Genomic DNA, 22,516 nt, shown 5'->3' on the forward strand with positions numbered 1-22,516 from the left:
AGGAAGAACATTAATAACATTGATCTTTCCCAATACATCCTTTCCTAGTGACAAGACAATCCCTGGGCAGCAAGCAAACATCACCCAATGATAGGACAATCCCTGGAAAGGACAAGCATTGATCCTTTCCCAATATATCCTTCCCTGTGGCAGTGCAATAGACCCTCCACTATTGCCCTGTAAAAACACTGCTTAGTAAAAAAATATATATATAATTTTTGCAATGAGGACACTGGAAGGCGAGCTATCCCCAGGCAAGGACACCATTACCCTTGGTGCAGCTACCCCTTCCCATGTCCCATTCATTGAGTTTCTAGAATGAGGGGGCCTGGGCTCCACTGCCTCTACCTCCTCAGTTTGTCCATTTGAGGAACCCCAGGTTACAGGGTGGGTGAACAGCCATGCAGTTTCATTTCTGATTGACACAAGGGCAAGCCGTTCACTTTTGACACAATGGCATGAACCCACTTTTTTTGGCAGACATCCCCATTATAGGACTCTCAGGAACCCCTACATTCCACTAAAGCCACTCTCATTTTTTGTGCAATTTGATCCTTCTCATTATCCATTCTCTATAGTTATGCCACATTGCCCTTCTCCCTACTGGGACAGTATCGGGTCCACAAAGTAAAAGCCTCAATCATCATCCCCCCTTTGAACTCCACTACCATCTTCTTAATACATTCTGGCCCAGATCTAGTCCCTGAGCCCCCTAAGCGTCTGATTGTTCTTTGCCCATTGGAATCAACCCCACAGTATGGAGTACTTCTCAACCTAAAATAGCTAAACACCACTCTCCTGTTAATATCCAACTAAAAAAAATACTACTATGTTCCCTTCCCCAATATCCATTAACTCCCTGACTCTCCGTGGTTTAAAGCACATCAATCATCTCCCATTTATTACAGGTCCATCTCCTCATACCAACCACCTTTCCTCACAACTCCCCCATATTCAGAATAAAGAAACCCAATGGCCAATTCTGGCTAATACAGAATGTCAGGAAAATCAATGAGGCAAGTATTCCCACATATCCTGCAGTATCCAGTCCCTATACCCTTATCTCATATCCCAGCCTCCACCACACATTTCTCAGTGCTCCACCTGAAAGTTCCCTTGTTCACTATTCCCCTTCATCCTGCCTCATGCTCACTAATGCCTTTACCTGGACTGACCCAGGCACCTGCCACTCTTCTCCCAACCAAAAACCTCTCTGCTTCTGTGATTTCTCACTCTTGTCCTGAACCCTTGATTTCTATTATTTTATTTTTTTAATATTTATTTTTTAGTCATAGTTGGACATAATACCTTTATTTCATTTATTTATTTTTATGTGGTGCTGGGGATCGAACCCAGGGCCTGGCCTGTGCAAGGAGAGCACTTTACCACTGAGCCACAACCCCAGCCCCACCCTTGATTTCTTTATGAACCCCTTTTCACTAACTGATCAGCCAATCCCTGACTCCCCAGACTGGTTCATAAATGGAAGCTCCCAGAAAGAGTCCCTGTTGGATATGGAAAATGACAAACTCCAAAATAGTGTGGCATGGGTAGAGGAGGTAAAGAAAAAAGCAGCATATTGATGGCATTGATAATTTCCCACTGCACTCTTTGCCAGTTACAGAAAAATCCCTATAAAGGAAGCCAGAGCATTGATACTTCCACAAATAAATCTTTTCCCAGTAACACTACAATGGGACTCCTAAGGGAAAGAGTTATACACTGAATGCTGACCCCAGACCCTCCATTCTACTCCAAGGAAAAACATTGTACAGTACAAAAAAATTTTCAAATTATCCCAAAACTGTTTCCCGAGTACTCATTAATTAAGTCACCTCTCTGTAACCTACATAAGCATTGATTCCCCATTGGGCCCATGGCTCATTTTCCACCTTCTGAGAAGTGGGTTCATGAGAGGCAGCACTCTGTTCCTGCATAAAAACTGTGCTGATCCATGAAGTTTGTATCCAGCCTGGTCCTTTTGTGCTAACAGTCCCCAAATCTTGCAAGCTATGCTATACTTCAAGGAAAGATTACAGCAGATTCTTCTTTTGTCCTCACCCATTTAATTCAGGCTGCTCCCCTCCCCTCAGGCACCACATCTCAACAAGCAGAACTTGCTGCTCTCACTCAAGTTTTATCATGAGACAGAAACAAATCAGTCAATATTTTTACTGATTCCAAATTCACTTATAACATAATTCATTCTAATATCCTAATCTGCAGGGAAAGAGTTTTTCTTCCTCAGGCAGGAATTCTAATGCTAATTACATAAGAAATTTGCTTGAAGCTGCTCCTTTATTCCACAAGATGGCAGCATTGCACTGTAAAGGACATCAGGCTGGCAAGGGATACATTTCCTTAGGAAATAATACAGGGGACTGGCTAGTGAAGCAGGCTGCTCTCTCTCACCACCACCCTCAATCATCACAAGCCTCTATACCCACAAAACTCCACTTTCTCCCTGATGAAACTAAAGTCCTATTATCTTACACTGATATGTGCTCCCTCCAATGATCCCTGAATAATTCACTAAACCTGTCCTCTTCAGATTTACAGTATCTCCAACAAGTTCCTCAATCCTGCACCACTTGTCTCAAGGATAACCCCAACCCCGATGTGAGACCACCCCAATTTCTGACACACCAAGCTAGGGGAGACCTTCCTGGCACTGACTGGAAACTTGACTTCACCCACATGTCCCCTGTAAGAAAAACAAATATCTCCTAGACTCAATAGACACCTTTACTGGATGGGTCAAAGCCTTTCCAGTTAACAATAAGAAGGCTTTTACCATTGCAACATAATTTCCCCAGAAATAATTCCACGTTTTGATTTACCTGCCTCTCTCTGGTCTGATATAGGCCCCCAAGTTATTTTATTACCCAAGAATTGGCTAAAGATTAAATATAAAATGGAATTTCCACATTCCCTATGGTCTGCAGTCCTCAGGAAAGGTTGAAAGGACAAATAGGTCCTTAAAGGCAACCTTAACCAAATTATATAGAGACATTCCTTAGATTTGATTAAGCTCCTCCCTTTGGCCCTTCTCTGGATCCAGGGACTTCCCCCAAAACCTCTTATGATCAGCCTCTTTGGACTTCTTTATGGGAGACCCCTTGGTCCCCCACCACCATTCAATCTCAACCAACTAGCATTCCTCCGGATGTCCCAAAACCCTCCTACTTCACCTCAGGGATGCCCTCTGGAAATATGCCCACACTCATCTTCCCACCCCCAATCTTCAAGATCCCCTCTTCCTATTTCCATAGGGGACTTAGTTTACCTCTCCCCTTTCCAACCTATCGTCCCCTTATCAAAAAAAAAAAAAAGAATGAAAGGGCCCTTTTGAGGTGATTCTGACCACACCCACCACAGCCAAAATACAAGGCCACCCATCCCAAATCCATTTAAGCAATTTCAAATTTGTTCGTGCTAATGCCACTTACCATTCTGTTTTCACAGGCCTCACACTACTACACATGATCTTCCTCCCAGACATTCCTGAGGAAAAGCGCTGATCCTCATACCCAGAATTTTAGTGTTGCTGTCTTAAATATCCTTTTACAATTAAAAAATATTTTATCAATTATAGTTGGGCACAATACCTTTATTTTACTTGTTTATTTATAATTGGTACTGAGGATTGAACCCAGCACCTTGCATGTGCTAGGTGAGTGCCTACTGCTGAGCTACAACCCCAGCCTCTACTAATTTTTCTTAATAGCACTCAAGAGTCAAATAAAATTCATCATATTTACTCCCCCTTCATCTTTCTCCTCTTCAAACATTAGAACTCATTTGAGATCCCTGGCTTCAAGGATCAGTCATTGTCCTGACCCCCACCCAAATTTATTTCCTCTCTTTGTGTTTTCCACATATCATCTTTAACTTCACAAACTGCCACACCAGACCAGAAACAGCAGAGACAAGAAGTGGCTGATGTACTCAGTGAGAATCCTCTCTCTACAGGCAAAAATGTTAATGTCTTAAGCCTGGAAGACAAACCCCAGGCCATGGGGTTAGGTTAAGAAAACAAGAGAGACAAGGGGGGGGGGGCAATTGAGGAAAACAGGTCAGTTTATTATTCCTATTAGACGTTCCTCATGCTGGTCATCACAATATGCACAACTGCGAGCATGGCTAGAGACACAGGCTTATAGGGCCCACATTCTACAGCCTGTCACTGCTCACCCAGTAACATGGTTTGATCCTCCCCCTTCAATCTGTCTTAATTCCAAGCCTCTTGCCTGGTCCTTTCTTGACTACCAGGTCCTCCCAACAATCTTTGTTCAATTTTTCAGGACTATTCTCCTGACCCCCTCTTTGCATTTCTCTCAAAAACTCATATTATTACCACACTGGGCCTTAAAACGTGGCTTACATATGTCCCAAAATAACAGGATCAAGAGGCCAGGCTTATTTTCCTCACTGGCAGAGGCTCACCTGCATGCCAGGAAGTTAATGTTAATTACTCATTAAGCAGACCCATATGCTCTTACCATTGGCACAGAAATCATTCACCAAAAGTTTTACAATGGTCTGAAGGTGATACACCCCATCCTTGGAATCTTTCTGTTGCAGGAAAACAAGTTATAGATTGGGGTTCTCCTGGGGAACTGACTGATGCTGATTCTAGAGCTTTAGGATGAAAATTACCTTATAGGGACAATTTAGATCTGTTTATAGAACTGTTTTACATTCCAACTCCATTAGATATTGGTCTTAGGGAGAATTATTACCTGCCATTAGAATGCATTTTGGACCAATTCAGGATAGGATATGGAAAATAGGTCTGACTGAGGAGATATTTGGGATCTGGAATGCTGATTCTCAATATAATAAGTTGAAAAATGTTATCTATCATAACATTTCCTTCCATAAGGAATTGTATCTCCCAGTATGTGTATTAAATCCCTATGTTTTAGGTTCCAGACCCATTCAAATACAATATGATGCCTCACAAAAACTATATTATGTTAAATGTGTAAAGTGTGTGCTACAACAACATTTGAACTCTATGGCAAAATTCAGCACAAACTATTATGACTCTCAAAAGGCTCCTTGTAAAATTAAAAGGACCATGGCAGGAGGCCCCTTCAGTCATTCATGCAGGAACTACTGAGGCACTGAAACACCATGCTAAATGCCTCATCTGGTGGCTGAGAGCTGGGACTATTATTTTGACTGGCATCATTACCTCTGCCTCCACTGCAGCGGAGACATTGCATCAGCAGGTCCAAACACCCATTACCTTCCGCAATTCCATAAGAATTTTACCGAGTCTTGGCAAACTCAAGAACATAGGCATCCGGATAATTCAAACAAAAATATACAAATAAAAATTCTATTATTTGACTAGGAGAATAAGTACAAGATTTACAATGGGCTCAGAGACTTCAGTGTCATTGTAACATCACCCAATTTTGTGCTATTAGAGATTCATATGATGACACTGAGATTCAGTGGCAAAATATATGTAATCACCTAATGGGACTTGATCCTCTTCATATCAATACGTGTTTGGATTAAAATTACAATCTCAGGTTCTGCCATAGCTAATGCAAAAACACCTAGTTTTGATAAGAAATTTGGGGCAGATTAGCTAAATGGATTTCTTCCCTCAACCCTTTGAAATACGTCTCTACACATATAGCTGGGCTACGAGCTAGAACTATACTGTTAATTTCTCTTCTTGTTCTACCCAGTCTGTCAAGTAGGTTGGAAATGATTAAACCATCAGGGAAATATGGTTCCAAAGTTAATCATGCTTGCAGTGCTCCAAAGGACCCAAACTCCTGAGATCTTGGAAAGTGCACCCTTAGGTTGAAAGGGATACAGTGGCCTTGATTAAGGGAAATAGGCTCTCCAATGATATGACCTGCTAAAATTGTTTTCCTAGCACTAGCAAATCAGTTAATCTTCACCTTTATTATAATAACCTTTCTTCTCCCTATTCTTAATTGTGTACAAAAAAATTTCATAATGAGGTGACCCACCTGGCTCAAGCCCCCTCCAGAACACAGTCCGACTTTCTGAAACCACAAAAGGAGGATTGTGCCTGAGCCCCAAGTCTACTCCCACATATACTCCTCTTAAGCCTCAACCACCAGAGATCCCATGTTCTTTTCCAGAACTCTGAAAGCAGGGGTCCTCCTACTTCACCCTTTCTCAGCAAGAAGCAGCCAGATCTGAAATCATTGCCCCTATTCATTATGCCTTTTCAGAGTCTGGAATGAAGGATATGCAAATGACAACCCCCAAAACAGTGTGGCCTGGGAAGAGGGAGGGAGGGAAAATCAGAACATTGATAACATTGATCCTTCCCCAATACTTCCTTTCCCAGTGACATATAAATCCCTGGGAAGGAAGCAAACATCACTAGGTGACAAGACATCCCTGGAAAAGGGCAAGCATTGGTCCTTTCCCAATATATCCATTCTCAGTGATAGGACAATGCACCCTCCATTCTTGCCCTATGAAAACACTGCCAATAAAAACAAATTTCTAGGTTTTGCAACCTTTTTCCTGAATGCCCACGTCCTGTTAAAATCTTCAATGGGTAAGTTACCTCCCAGTGTGTAACCTATATAAACCCAGACCAGCAGCCATTTCTAACCAAAATGTCTGCCCATCTGATGCCCAACTCCACAGCTGAATAAAGGCTTTGCTGAATTCATGAGGTTTGCACCTGTCTCCACCATTTTGTGCTTATACTCTTAACCTATAGTAGCTGTGGATACCCTTGATTTCTCAGAGAACTTATGGAATGATCTGGCTTGCAGATACTCACTGTATGTTCTTAGTCTCATATTACATTCCAGTATTATAGAAGTAAGCTATCTGAGGTATGCAGCTGAGATAAAAAGAAAAAAAAATACCCTGAAAAAGTTGACATAGATAGTTCAAGCCATATCTTTATACAGCCAAACATTCCACAATCCCTCTTAGCTAAGCATTATCCCACACACAACCAGCAAAAAAAATTATATTCCATAATTAGCAGTGTAAGAGATGGGAACAATAGGCCTATAAATGCAATATTTATCTTTATTTCTGAGCAATTTTTTCGGTGTATATGTGCTTGTCTTCCTGTGGGTTCTTGACATCGTGAATCACACACTATCTACTCACTGTCTCTAAAGAAGTCCACAAATTAAAAAGGATCCATTGACAATAACAGAATATTTTTTAAAAAAAAACAACTTACCACATTTCTGGGTGTGGTGTCACACGCCTGTAATCCCAGCAGCTCAGGAGACTGAGGCAGGAAGATGGTGAGTTCAAAGCAAACATCAGCAATGGCAAGGTGCTAAGCAACTCAGTGAGATCCTGTCTCTAAATAAAATATAAAATAGGGCTTGGGGGCTGGGGATGTGGCTCAAGCGGTAGCGCCCTCGCCTGGCATGTGTGTGGCCAGGGTTCGATCCTCAGCACCACATACAAAGATGTTGTGTCCACCGAAAACTAAAAAATAAATATTAAAATTCTCTCTCTCTCTCTCTCTCTCTCTTTAAAAAAATAAAATAAAATAAAATAGGGCTGGGGATGTGGCTCAGTGGTAGAGTTCAATCCCTGGTAACCCCCACACACCAAAAAAAATAATTTAAAAAAAAAAGCTTACCAGCAAGGAAAATGATTAAATCCCATAGTTGTACTCCCCCAAACCAGCTCAAGCCATATCTATCTATATCTATATCTATATCTATCTATCTATATAATTACTATTATTATCAACTCAGTCCTGACTTACTTTATAACATTACAAGAAAAAGTGGTGAAACAAACACTCTCCAGAGGATCAAAAGCAATTTAGATGAAGTTGGGCTGAACAGACAAACCTGTTCCTTGGGTGCACAGCATAACCACAATACTTTTTCTACATGCCTCTCTTTGTGTGTCTACACAAATATATCAGATTAGTTAATTCACAATACTTCACCATAAACAATCATCAATGGAAAAACATGCAATATATCTTACAATGTTGGATTTCTTTAAAATAAGACAAAAAGAAAAGTGAGCTGAAAACTCAGAGCCTTAAAGAGCTATCCATACACTACAAACACATTAATGAGTGACAAAAATGAGATCATATGACATAAAAGAAAATAAGACTTAAGATTTTTATCTCCACTGTATAGAATTCATGTCAGTTTCTGGGCTTTCAGTGTACCTATTTAAAATATATATATATATATTTTAAATTTATACATATATATTTTTAAAATATATATGTTTAATTTTTATGTATGTATTTAATTTATATATATAAAATCAGCCAGGTGCAGTGGCACACACCAATAATCCCAGAAACTCAAGAGGTTGAAGATGGAGGATCGCAAGTTCAAGACCAGCCTCAGCAACTTAGAAAGGCCCTAAGCAACATAGTGAGACCCTGTCTCAAAAGAAGAATAAAAAGGGCTGGGGATGTGAGGTAATGGGAAAGTGTCCCTGGTTTAAATTCCAAGGACCCGTCCCCCCAGCAAAAAAAAAAAAAAAAAATTAATTGCCTCTTTTATTAACACAAAATGAGACCTCAATGAGTTAACTTGTTTCTAACAAAAAGTTAAAATTTAAAAGTCCATGTTAACCTCTCTTTTCTTTATGTTATCCATACTTTTTTATGTTCTCTTAATGTTTTAACTTTTCTCCTGGCCTTCCACCCAAACATGCAAGACAAAGAATGTAAGAAGCCCAAGATTCTATAGTGGCTGTTTGCAAGGGGGAGGAAGTCACAGTAACTGCCACACTGGATTCACTTACATAAGAAGAGAGAAAGGATCCTCAGTGCCTCTCACATATGAAAGAGGCTCATGGCAGAAAGTCTACATGACCAAGGAGCTGTCCTCAGGAAATTATAAGTTAAAGAACTACAACAAAAATCCAGAGAGGGAAATTTTACAGTCAGCTAGGTCTTCCACCTCTCTAGAGTTGCTGCTATTGTTCAGAGTTCATTTTTCAAAGAATCAACTCACAGAAAAGAAGACCCCTGCTTCTGAAAGTCAAAATAAAGTAACATAAATGTGTATAAGAATGCAGAATCAGGGCTTCTCCATGAAAAAAAATGTCTACAATGAAGAGGGGTGGGGGAAGGAGAGCAGAAGAGAGTTACCAGTCTAACCGGGCCCAGCCCAGGCCAAAGAAAGTAGGGTTCAAGGAGAAACTAAAGAGAATCTTGGGCCACCTCATTCCCCAGAGAATGCACTCAAGGAACTTCCCCCTAGGGCTGGGATTGTGGCTCAGTGGTAGAACATTAGCCTAGCATGTGTGAGGCACAGGGCTTGACCCTCAGCACCCTTAAAAATAAATGAATAAAATAAAAGTATTGTGTCCATCTACAACTAAAACAAAAAAAAACTTTTTAACCCCTTTCTGATCCTTGAAAACTGCAGTAACTTCACTAATCAAATCAACTTCTATGGTTCCAGAACAACTATATTTCCTCAACTTAAATGTCTCTTTCTTCCTTCTCCAGGGATATTAACTGTATATGTTAATAGAGTAATGTATCACTATTACCTCTTACACTGTGAAACATAATTTAAAACATATTCATAATACTTTAATGAACATTTAGAAGGAACTCTGAGATAATATCCCTAACCCAAGAGCCTGGGGAGGGGAGCCATGAGGTGAGCCCATTATGTCCCTCTTGCAGAGTTTCACCTGTCCAGAACTGAGCCATTTAGTTTCTATTATAACACTCCTCTCACTTTCTCCACCCAATCAACTCTCTTTTCATTTTCCCCACCCAATCCCACCTTCTCGTTGGGAATCTGATCACCCTATTGGCTACTTCATACCTTTAAACTGACAGTTTTGTGACATCATTCTCCCACCAAACCTACTGCCACCTGCTAGAATCTTAGTCTTGCCATGCAGTTGTAAACAAATTTGGATCATCGCAAGTGACCAGTGACCAGTAACCAGTCATCAGAGTGGCCAGTGGCCAGTAAACACTGACCATTGAACTCCATACTGGGAAACATGCATTCTCTTGTCTCAGCCACCCACATATCCTCTGGGGTGGTCTCCTCATCCTTTGTATCTGCAATTGATGTGACCTCTTCTCTGACCATGTCAGGTAAGGAAAGAAACTTTTTAAAGTTTTTCATTAGACTTTTCCCTGCTTCAATTTACTAATGGAGTCAAAAGAGCTTAGAATAATAGGGGAAAGGATGGAACTAGAAATCTGGACACCTAATTTCATTTGGAATTTGACATGTACTAGGTATGGGGCTGGACCATCTTTAACTCTCTCACAAAATCTGTTTCCTGATCTGCTACAGGAGGATAACAGACTGCCCATGCTCTGGTCCCTTTGTTTTCTAATATTGACACTTGAGGGACATGTTTATAGAGAATTAAATAAGTTTTCATGGTTGTGTTTGTTTCAACTGAAAGAGACAAATCCTAGGCAGGGTAGAAACCAAGAGGTTTCCTGGAACAGTTTCCCTCCACCAAGATTTCCACTTCAGTATTTCAAATTTAGTGCTGTTCATAAAAGGGACACTCACATATTTGGGATTTTTCTGTTTAAACTAGGTGAAAAGAGAAATAGGGAGAGGGGAGCAGGAGGACAGGGTTGTAAGGAGGCAGATGTTCTTGGGGAAGCAAGTTTGAGGCTGTTTAAGCACAAGGCAACAGGAACTCGGTGGAGGAAGAGTATATAAAAATAAGGGAGAAGAAAATGTCAGAATAAAAGAGATGAAGAGCATGATGTTCTCAAGAAAAAGGAGGTTGGTTGAGATGAATGTGAAAGAAAAAGCAAATATTTTATTTAAACCAACAGACAGCATAGAGTACAATCTTCCCAGAGGCTGGTTTAGAGATTGTTTAGATTAACAGACCAGCAAGGAAACTAAGACTTGCATTAGGGTATCACTGGGGTAAGCAGTTTATCATAAAAGTCACACTTGGCTGTTACAGTTTTTCTATGACCTCTTTGAACACCGATGATGTTGATAGTTTAAACATTTTAGATGTTTTAGAAATGACTCTTCATACAAACATGTCATGAAAGTGGTTATAGACAGGGCTGGGGCAACAGCATTCTCCATGTCCTACTTTACTCTGATTTTTTAACTACTTGGAGTTTGAAAAACTGATGTGCATTAACCTGCATCAGAAGAACACATTCCTTTGTGTGACAGGTAGTTTTCCAAGAGTTTACTCTCTAAAATAGAATACCTATCAAGAGTCATTAAAGGTTTTTAAACCTAAAAATCAAAAGAGAGACCTACAGAAGCACAAAAATTCAAGCTCCACATCTCTAATTCCACATTTATCTAAAATAATTTTATGAAGTCTTTTTGGGTTTTCTTTTTTTAATATGTATTTTTTTTAGTTGCAGTTGGACACAATACCTTTATCTTTATGTGGTGCTGAGGCATGAACCCAGTGCCTCACATGTGCTAGGCAAGCTCTCTAACACTGAGCGCCAGCCCCAGCCTCTCTTTTTGGTTGTTCTATATGGACTGGGGTGTAGGTCAGTGGCAGAGTGCATGCTTAGCATGTGGGAAGCCCTGAGTTCACTTCCCAGCACCAGTAACCATCAAAAAAAATTAGATTTAAATGTATTATGATATTCTAGTGGTGATGTTTTTTTCAGACTTTAGAGACAACATATTCCTATTAAACATGATTATAAACTAGATTTTGAAGAACAAAAGTAAATTTTATGCTTATTTTCAAGCATTTTTCCTGATTTTTTGACTGAAATGTTTATCAGAAAATGTTTTTATATTAATTGAAATATCTACTAGTAAAATTCATATCATTTATTTGGTGTGGGTAATATTTAGAGGAAGATGAACAAGCACAGTGATGAAATTACTTTACACTTCTTGTTTCATTCTATACTTTGGCCAAAATTTCCTTCCTTCTTTCCTTCCTTCCTTCCTTCCTTCCTTCCTTCCTTCCTTCCTTCCTTCCCTCCCTCCTTCCCTCCCTCCCTCCTTCCTTCCTTCCTTCCTTCCTTCCCTTCCTTCTTTCCCTCCTTCCTTTCCTTCTCTTCCTTCCTTCCTTCCTTCCTTCCTTCCTTCCTTCATTCCTTCCCTCCTTCCTTTCTTTCTTCTTTCCAGTGCTGGGGAATGAATGCAGGAATTGAAATGCAGGGTCGCATTCATGCTAGGCAGGCATGCTACCACAATCTATATCCCCAGCACATTTTGTTGAGGTCCTGAGAGAGGATCTTGCTAAACTGCCCATGGTGGTTTTGAATTCCTGGGCTCCAACAACCCCATAGCCTCAGCCTCCTTTTTTTTTTTTTTGCAGTCACAGAACGTTATTTTTAAACCAACTTTACGTACCCAACAATTAAAGTTCAAAAAACTAAAACAAAACCCAAAATGAACATAAACAGCCATAGTTGTCTATATTGTACTCATTCTAGTGGCCAAAAAAGAATTCTACTGAATGCCAAACAAAGGATGACTCTGGACTAGAGAAAGTTAGGGGCCTTGCTGTTGCTGTTATTGTAGTGGCTGCTGGCCTTCCTGAAGGACCCATCTGTGATTTTCCCATTAAATAAATGGACCTCTGGTCTTAATGACCAAAGCATCCCCTTTCCTAGAGGAAAAGACTAGTAATAAATACTTACATACAGTGTATTATCTAGTATTCCTTACTATCATTTCAGAAAGTCTTATTAAATAAAAGTGAACTACTTATTGAAATAGTGCCCATCCATGGTGACTCTATAATGATTTATTGAACAATAAATACCTTAAACTTCATCTCCACCTGTTACTCTTCCAACTCAGAAACTAACAAAACAACCTCAATTAAAACACCCCTGGTTACTAATTTGTGCCTAATTCAAACAGGCCCACCCCACCATTCATAGTGGGCTTTTGCTTTGGTTTTTGCTTTTTGCATCTGGTGGGAAAGTGATTGGTTTACAGTACCAGGAAATGAACCTAGAGACACTTTACCACTGAGCTACATCCCCAGCACCCCCCCTTTTTATGGACACAATATCTTCATTTATTCATTTTTATGTGGTGCTGAGGATTGAACCCAGTGCCTCACATGTACAACACAAGTGCTCTACCAAGGAGCTGCAGCCCCGGCCCTTCTAAAATTTTATTTTGACACAGTGTCTCACTAAATTGCCAAGGCCTTCCTCAAACTTGGAATCCTCCTGCCTCATGCTCCTGAGTAGCTGAGATTACAGGTTTGTGCCACTGCAGCTGGCTTCATAACACTGTTTTTGAAATAGGTAGCTACAAATATTGTGGCTACTTATATGTCTACTTTTTCTTAATTTTGCGGCTTAAGTTGGCTGATAGAGTTTCTCTGCCTATGTGTACTTCATAGAAATTCATTTAAAATCACCTTCAATGGTGGGCAGCGTTTTAGTTAACAGTATTCAGGAAAATAGACTAGAAACATTCTCTTTCATAATATTTTATGCATGATAACCGAACTTCATTTGCTAGTAAATTTGCTACATTTCCAAGTTTTCATCAGTATCTATGCATTCTTTTTAGTTCTATGCTGTTTTTCATTTTTTCCTTTCTGTCTTTCCAGAACATACTTTATATTCCTTCATATGAACCTTAAGTAATATATGATTTTGATTCATGGATGAATTATCACTGTTAGTATTATTGTAACCACCTTCCAGAGTAGTAACCTGAAGCTCATAGAGTTTAAATAACATTTTTCTTCCAGAAAGCATTTCTTGAGAAACTTACTCTCAGGTAGTCATTTTGATGTAGCATCAAAAGCCAGGTTTAAGAGGGTAAAGAAAGACCCACTAAATATACCATCTGAAGGGTACAAGTAAACTCTAGAAAATGGCAGGTGAGCAAGACACTAAAGATAACAGTGATGATACCAGGACTGTTTTCTATGAAGAGGGAAAAATAAAATTCTATTTCCCTGACTTGTGCTCTTTGTCTATAGCACAGAGTCCGAGCAAGGGAGTAATTTTCTATGACCCTGTACTGATACTGAACAAATCAATCTTACTTCTCTGAGCTTCTGTTTCCTCACTTACAAACCTTTAATGTTAAGTGTTCTCAAAGTCCTAAAAGGCTTCAGCTCTAGGGCATATTCATAAGTTAATACTATGGCCCACTCAAAGGAAAGAGAGGGCAGAGAGAAGGATGCTTTTAGGGAACAATGAGTGAAGCAGATCACTTGGGTCTACTGTGCCCAATGGGACAGAAAAGACAGTTGATCACAAGAGTACCAAACTGCTCCCCCACTTGCAGCCATCCTAAATGGTTTGATTTGGGGTATCTCAATGATTTCTGACTGCCACAACCTTAGGATGATGTTTGTCCTCAGATATTGTAAGAATCTCTCAGTCTCATCACATTTTCACCACTCTCTTTCTTCCTACAGAAAATTTCCAAAATTCTTCTTTACATGGGACTGCACATTTTCTGTAGCCCTCTCTTCCTGTGTGACCAACGCAGCTTCCCTGACAGGAAGTGTCTGCAACTTCTCCAGAGCCTCTGCTCCAGCTGCCACTTCAGCATGGTTACTGCCCTCAACTGTGGCCCCTCCTTCCAGCCACTCATGGGCAGTGCCTACCTTTGTCAACATTCTAGCACAGCCATGGTGTCTGGGGTTACTAGCCAGAACCAGATCACCACGGCACCTGCCTCCTATCCAAGTGTTTCTGAGTGGTATATCCCAGGAAGTGCTGAAAAGAGCTCATCTTCACTCAGGGACTTTAATCTGACTCTCACTGACCAGGACATAGCAGGTTCTTCCATGACTATGACATCCCAATATGACAAAACTTCCGAAACCAATGTCATGGTCTCTGTATGTCCATCACTATGTGCCAGGCTTGTTCAGAAGACACCATCTCAGATTCCAAATCAGGGACATAGTCTCTCACTTCCCTACCAAGAAGGAAGCCAGGCCTACTACTCTGATCAAAACACTCTGGGGACTCTGCTCTCTGGAGAACATGGTCCCTGTCTGCAATCCTATGACTGTGTGCCATATGCAGGAAGTAGTGCCGCTGCCCCTCAACCAGAAATGGTGACAGTGCTGCAGAAGGTTCAGCCCACAAATGCCCTACCATCAGTCTCTAACCCTGGGATCTACTACTCGGTATTCGCTCAACCTATTACAGAAAATGTTTTTCAAGGTGAGTACAATCAGCAAGAAGGGGAAGGATTAGATTACCATTCAATTGAGGGTCCAGATGGCAACTGGTAGCTGTGGGTCCAAAGACCTGTAGTATTTAAGTCCTGAGACTTTAACCACCATCCTTGTTTAGCACTCCACATTTTCAGACTCTGAAAACAAGAATGCAGGATACCATAATGGCCACCCAGGATGCATTTAAGAGACCTCCAAGACACTGAAGGATATTACTTGTCACAATTTTTGCAGATCAATCCCCCTACACCACAACATTATGAATTTATTTCCCTAATTTTATTTGATCTCTTAGGAAGACACTGCAAAACATACAAGGGTGTGACAATATAATTTTTCCTTAATTTACTGCAGGACTTAAACTTTCTATGCAATGATGCTGTCCAAAGCAGGGGTCTAAAAATCTGTCCTTTCACATATTTTTCATGAGCAAGAACTCACGCTCTCCTAGTTCATGGTGTTAAGTGTTCTTACATTCTGGGAAGAGTAGAGAGAATTAAGAGGCCCTATATGAGAATGAGAGATTTCATAAAACAGTTTCCGTGCATTTCCACACAAAGTAGACAATGCTCTACCAGTGAGCCATGCTGCCATGATGATGTGTCAGCCCAAAACTGTGTCATCAAGTGATCACTTGTAACTAACAGGCACCTCCTAACAAAGACTAGTTTGCAGTCCTTAAAAAGAGCTAATAGAAATGCCTTATCCACAGTCCACAGATTCCCTAATTAGTGCGTTGCTGGGCAGGGGGAGCATCCTACTTACCATCATCCTTGATTCCTTTCCTTGCAGTGATGGAAACTTCCCTAGGGATGGAGGCTTCCTTGGGATTGCAATCTCCAAGTCAGACATTTTGTCTGCCACAGCCTCCGGAATTCCTGTATGCAAAAACAGAAAAAGCCAAATAATTGAGAAAAACTCACAAACTGAACTTGGGGACATTTCCACAATACCTCCAGTCCAGAGTTCTACAGATTTGTTGGCATTGCCTCCAAATCAAAGCCAGAAACAAACAGAGATTAAGAATTTGTGTGAGATTAACACCATGCTCTCAGAACCACTGGATGCCTACCAGATTGCCATGGAGAACCAGGATCCTCCACTACTCCCTTTAGAAATCCCTGAAATCCACCAGCTTCTGGCCTCCATTGGTCCTCTGGACCAAGAGGAGAAGCCACATTCTGAAAATATCCATCTAGAAAGGAATAGCCTGAGTCTTGAGGACCAAGGCACACTTGAAAATGGGATTGAATTTAGCAGTGGTTTTGCAGACCTCACTGCACTGCTGGGGGATATTCAACTTCCTGAGCTTTTCAGTTCCTTAAAAGACTTTGACCAACCTGAAAGTCCCACAATAACAAAATCCAATGATACCAGAGCCATCACGGTGAATCAGGGGCAGGAAATCACAAGTGCCTTAAAGGGTCCTAGTGAGCCAATGAGGAAGAACAAACATAAAGCCTCAGAGTCTCCAGATGGAACTCCTCAGGCCAAAATGCAGCCAAGGGACCTGGAGTGTGCATTAGGAGGAGAAGTTGCTCACAGGGATGCAGACAGTAGCAGGGCCCCTGTGCACACAGCCAAGCATTCTATCAGCAAACCTCAGAAAGCTGCATCCAGCAGGAACAGCAAGGCTAAGGGCCATGAGGAGGAAAAGACCAAGAGGACCAGAGAATACAACTCCAGGAAAGCCGAGGAGAGGAAGTAGCCAGGCAACAAAGTCAAGGCAGAAGAGAAGCCAACCGTGCCCAAGATGAAGTGGAAGAGGAACCAATCTGAGCTTTGCCAAGAGACCTTTAAAAAGCCTCGGAGCTGTCTCGGCATGCACATGCTGGAGTCGGTGCAGGTTTTCCACGCACTAGGGAAGAAGAATGATAAGAAAACTGGGCTGTCTTCCTCCCGGGCCCCGGGAAACTCAGGCAGTACCCAAGACCCCGACCCATGGCTGGCGGTTAAGGGTCCTGAGAAAACACAAAGTCAAAGCCCAGAACCCAGATATCAGTGCTGAAGGAGAGGGTCCCTCTCCATACATTTATGAGCCTCCACCACATGGGAAGGTAAAATTAGTACCTTTGCCTTTTCTGACCCTGGAGAAACCTCCACCTCGACCAGTAATCAATCAGAGGCCACAGTCTCTGGCCTCACAGAGACCTACTGGGGCTTACCCTGCCCAGCCTGGTCCCGCTAGCTCAGCTCAACCCATGGCAGTCAACAAATCCCAACCAGCTACTGCCAACCCATCTTGGTTGCGTCCTGACAAGCCAGCTCAGCCCGTTTTGACCCATGCCAATTAGTCTGGTGTGACAGCTTCTACCCAGCCTAGTGTCCCTCGGTCTGCTTCTCATGGGCCTGCACCATACAAAACATCATCTTGCACCTCTCTCCATTGGTAACCCGTTCCCATGATTGGGACCAAGCCCCAGTCACAACTGCCCAAGCCTCAAAACCAATATCTACTCCAAGACTTTGCCTTACAACCAATTCCATGGAGGAAACCCAATGTTCCTGGGCAAGTAGTATCAACTCCCATCACCAAACAGCAGAGGCCAGAGCGGGAAGCCATGAAGAAGAAGGCTCAACAAGTGCGTGAGAATGCTGCCAAGTACACTGCTTTGGGGAGAGTGCAGTGTTTCATTGAGAGGGAAAGAGATATGGAGATTTCTCACTATTATGGCTACACAATGTTAGAGCTGCTGAGATCAGTGGTGCCACTTAGGGACCAAATAGTTTTCCACATGTATGTAGATAGAGAGATCAGTGTTTAATAAAATTAAATAAAAATGAAATATAATTCACTAATACATAATAAAGAGGCCTTCCGGTACCACTGAGAATTCGTAAAATTAAAGAGGCCTTTGGGTACTACATGGGTACCAATAGTGTTGCACATATATACATAGATAGATAGATAGATAGAACTTCTTTCATTAAGACACTGTTCAAAATGTAATAAAGTTGAGTTAAGAAATGCTGTAGGATTGATTAATAGGTAAGTCATAAAGAGGCCTTATGGTACCATTTGAATACCAAATAGTTTTCCACATATATATATATATAGAGAGAGAGGTACATAAATACAAAATTATTCACTTATACATTTTTAAGACTTAATATAGTTGAATAAAGAAATGTAATAGAATTGAGAGGTAAATAAAAAAGAGGCTTCCTGGCACCACTTGGGCACCACATAGTTTTGCACGTATATGTAGATACAAATATTTTTAAATATGTAGTTATGTAGGTACAAATTTATTTATTCCAATAAATATTCAAATTTGAATAAAGAATTGTAATAGAATTGGTTAACAGATAATAAAGAAGCCTTCTATAACCACTTAGCTATAAAATATTTTTCCTCATAGAAGTATGAAAACTTATTCACACAGGTATACTTTAAAAACAATAAAATTGAATAAAAAAATGTAATGGAATTGATTAATAGATAAGTAATAAAGAGGACTCTTGAGTTTGAATTGCCACTAACTCTGGTATTGTTTGGTAGAGGTGAGGATCACAGTCTGCCTGAGAAGAAAGGAACTAAAACTTGGCTAGGATAACAAGGGTAAAGGCTAGGAATTGAGGAAAGAGGAAGGAGTATGATCCATTAAAGAGAGAGATTATGAGATTACAGGAAGAATCAGGAAGAGACAAAATGGTGGTAGTAAAAAACAAAGTTTGAGGGTAGGTTTAAAAGCATAAAAAGTGAAGCAACTTGAAGATGCCAGAAGACGGGTTCATGTTGATCAGAAAAAATGCAAGAATCAAAGCAAAATTTCTCATGGAGAATGGCCTAGGTCTTATGACCTACCTGAGAGGCATTTTACAAAATAAGATTCATGGCATATTCCAACATATTTGGGTCACTGAAGATCCCAGCTGGGAAAGGTGAATACAAAACATGGGGAATCTACCAGGGGTGTCCCAAGGGTTCACAGTTAGCCTAAGGGCAGCTGATAACCTGAGACTTGGCCAAGTGAACTGCAGCAGTATGAGGCCCACCCAGAACATGGCCTGGAATAAATCATCATTTACCCAACACTTATACACCAGGGCAGCAGAGAGGCACTACTTCAATAACATTCACACACAAGGCCAGTATCACTCTGACACTTCACTAATGATCTACTGCTCTAGGATCAAATTGTATGCAGAGAAGGAAGGCCTCAACCCCTCAGTGTTGGCAAGTGCTCAGCAGGCAGCCAATCTGGGTTTCAAAGCACAGCTTCCAGAGGTTACCAGTTGAGAGATCACACTTCAAAAGGGGGATAAATACTGAATTATTTGGCTGTCAGGTCCTCCTCCATTGATTCCGGAACGTGCCCCTTCAGAGACCATTGCCATCAACCGAAGCTCACAAGAAAAAAAATCAGTTCTTGGCGTCCATCTCCACCCACCGCGAGTAAAGTGCGCATGCGCAGGAAGCAGCCTAAGCTGCTGTACCCAGCAGTCCAAGGGTTGGGTTAGTTGCGCAGCCTCTGTGCCAGGTAAGAGTCCTGGGCCGCAGATGCCCAGTGATGCTGGGCGGGAGAAAAGGGAAGAAATGGAGTGGGGCAAGAGGATGATGGAGGCAGCAGACCATCACCATGGAAAGATTAGTACTTTATATTTTAAAATTTTTTCTTAAAATTCTTCATTAAAAACGTGCAGTTCATGGGCATTAAGGACTTTCACAAGTTTGTGTAACCATCGCACTCTCTAATTCATAACATTTTCATAATCCCAGAAAGAAACACTGTGCGTGCGTGTTAGTGGTCTTTCCCACACCCACCACCCCGTGGCCCCAGGCAACCATTAATCCCTCTGGTTTTGCCTTTTCTGGACATTGCATATAGAGGAATCATACAATATGTGACCTTTTATATATGGCTTCTCCCACTTAGAAGACTGTTTTCAAGGATCATCATCCATGCTGTAAAATGTGAGTCTTTCCTCCCCAGTTAAGACTGTCTGATATCATATTGTGTGGATACACCATCTTTGTTTATCCACACATGCCCTGTGGGCATTGGGTTGTTTTCACTAGTAATTTCATTCATTGAGATTTTGGGGCTGAAAGTTATGCTCAGCCTCTTGATTTTTAAGAGATAATGTCAATATTTGCTCAAGATTAAGAACTACCATTTAAATGGGAATGTGGGATTTGAACTCTGGCATTCAACATTTGGAAGTAATATATTCACACAATAGAACACTTAAAAAGATACAAAAGAGTACTCAATGGAAATCCACCCATTCCCTCCAATTTTCCAGCTACCATCTTCACCACTCTTCCCACAGGAGACATAACCTTTTCCTACTTTTTGGATCATTCCAGAGATATTATTTATTTAACCCCAAAATATATGTATCACAATTAGTTGAATAATCTGTCCTACTGATTTGAAATGTCACTTTTTGGCATACTAAATTCCTATGTGTGTTTGCATTATTGATTGTAGAACTTGCCTGGCTTTTTTAATTTTATATTTACCATTGTCTCTGGAATATTTTTTAATCATCTTTTAGGTACTATTTTTATGTTCATTTACTTTCTGTGTTCCCGTTTTGCCTTCATTTGAGTTCTACCATCTCATCTAATTTCCATTTATGTTTTTCTTTTTTTTTAGTTGTCAATGGACCTTTATTTTATTTATTTATATGTGGTGTTGAAAATCAAACCCAGTGCTCCACACATGCTAAGCAACTGTTGTACCACTGAGCCACAACCCCAGCCCTACATTGTTCTTTTTTACTGTGAAACAACATATATAACATAGAACTCACCGTTTCAACCATTTTTAAGTAGATAATGGCATAGCATTAAGTAGATGCACAATCTTGTTCAAGCATTATCCACTATCCATCGCCAAAACTTTTCACCATCCCAAACGGAAACTCTCTATCCATGAAATAATAATTCCCCGTTCCTCTTTCATGTTCTGTCACATTTTGCATTGTTTTATGTAATGCCTTTGAGCTAGGTTTGAAAGAGTTGTTTACCATCTGATCTGCTTGGTGGGTTCTTTTTGGACTTGTTATCATTGAGAGAATGCAATTCTTTTTCTTAGAATACCTTTATATGGGATCTGGTTTCCATCTTTTCTTGCTATGCATTTTTATGTGAAATTCGTTGTCTTTGTAAAAGTGTGTCAGAGGATACAGTTTCTAGTGGAATGGAACAATGACTTCCTCCCTTTCTCTTTCTTCCTTTTGTCTCCCTCTTCCCTCCCCTCCGCCTCCTCTACCCTACTTATTCTCTTTCTGGTCTTCTTCTCCTTTTTCTCCTTTTGCTTCTTCCCCTTCTTCTTGTACTATTCAAAAACATGGTGGCTTGCTTTCTAAGATCTTCTGGCCATTTCCCACCTGCAAGTTTTATCCTTTGTGTCTATTTTTCCTCCCAGCAATTTCTCTTCTGTGCGGGGCCATGTTCTGAAAAGGAGCGTTGGCTGTTCATTTTTCAAGAGAGTAGAGGGGCTGGACAGTGTCATCCCTTTAGATTTGAACGTGGAACAGTTGTACTTATAGCTGCTCCTCAGTATCCACAGAGAATTGCATCTAGGACCCCTCACAGACACTAAAATCCACAGATACTCAAGAAGGAAAGAAGAAGGAAAAGGAGAAAAAGGATGAGAAGGAGACCAGAAAGAGAATAAGTAGGGTAGAGGAGGCGGAGGGGAGGAAACAGGGAGAGAAAAGGTAGAGAGAGAAAGGGATGAAGTCATTGTTCCATTCCATTAGAAACTGTATCCTTATTATGTAAACTTATTTAAAATGAGGTAGTATTTGCATAGACACTGCACACATCTTCCTGTATGCTTTAAATCATCTCTAATTATCATACTTAATACAATATCAATAATTTGTAAATACTTGTTGTACTATATTGATTAGGGAATAATAACAAGAAACAATCTGTACATAATTAGTAGAGATGTGATTTTTCTTTTGCATATTGTTGACCTGAAGTTGGTTAAATTCACAGACGTAGAACCTATGGATATATGAGACCAAATGTACTAACTTCCAGGTTAGTGTCAGCTAACCCCTCTGTGTGTCAGCTGCTCTTCTGCTGGCCCACAGTGCTTTGCAGGAATGCCTACTGGAGCTTTGAAAGCCTCCTCTCTCCCATTTTGTCTGGTGCAAGTGCTGCTGCCATGCAGGTCTGATGCCTCCTGCTGGGGGTTTTCCCTATCCTCTTGTCCTGAGGTTCCTAGGGAAAACTGTTCAATACTTTTGTGATAAATGCTATTCCAGGGTTTGGCTTTCTTTCTTCTATTTCCATGGCCTCTAGGCCAAATATGTCTTTTTCTTTTCTTTGTTTGGCGACACTCAAAACTGCACTGCTGCCTCCATCTTTCTGATATCCTGATTAATCTTTTAACATAATTATTTTACATTTAGGATA

General features: G+C 40.7%; 1 pseudogene; it reads left to right on the plus strand.

Annotated features, from left to right (window-relative positions):
• The first annotated feature begins 9,990 nt into the window (after positions 1 to 9,990).
• Positions 9,991 to 17,897, plus strand: LOC107154180 (annotated as a pseudogene).
• Positions 17,898 to 22,516: the final 4,619 nt, after the last annotated feature.

This window comes from Marmota marmota, unplaced genomic scaffold, assembly GCF_001458135.2.
Source record: "Marmota marmota marmota unplaced genomic scaffold, marMar, whole genome shotgun sequence".
Taxonomy (NCBI): Eukaryota; Metazoa; Chordata; class Mammalia; order Rodentia; family Sciuridae; genus Marmota; species Marmota marmota.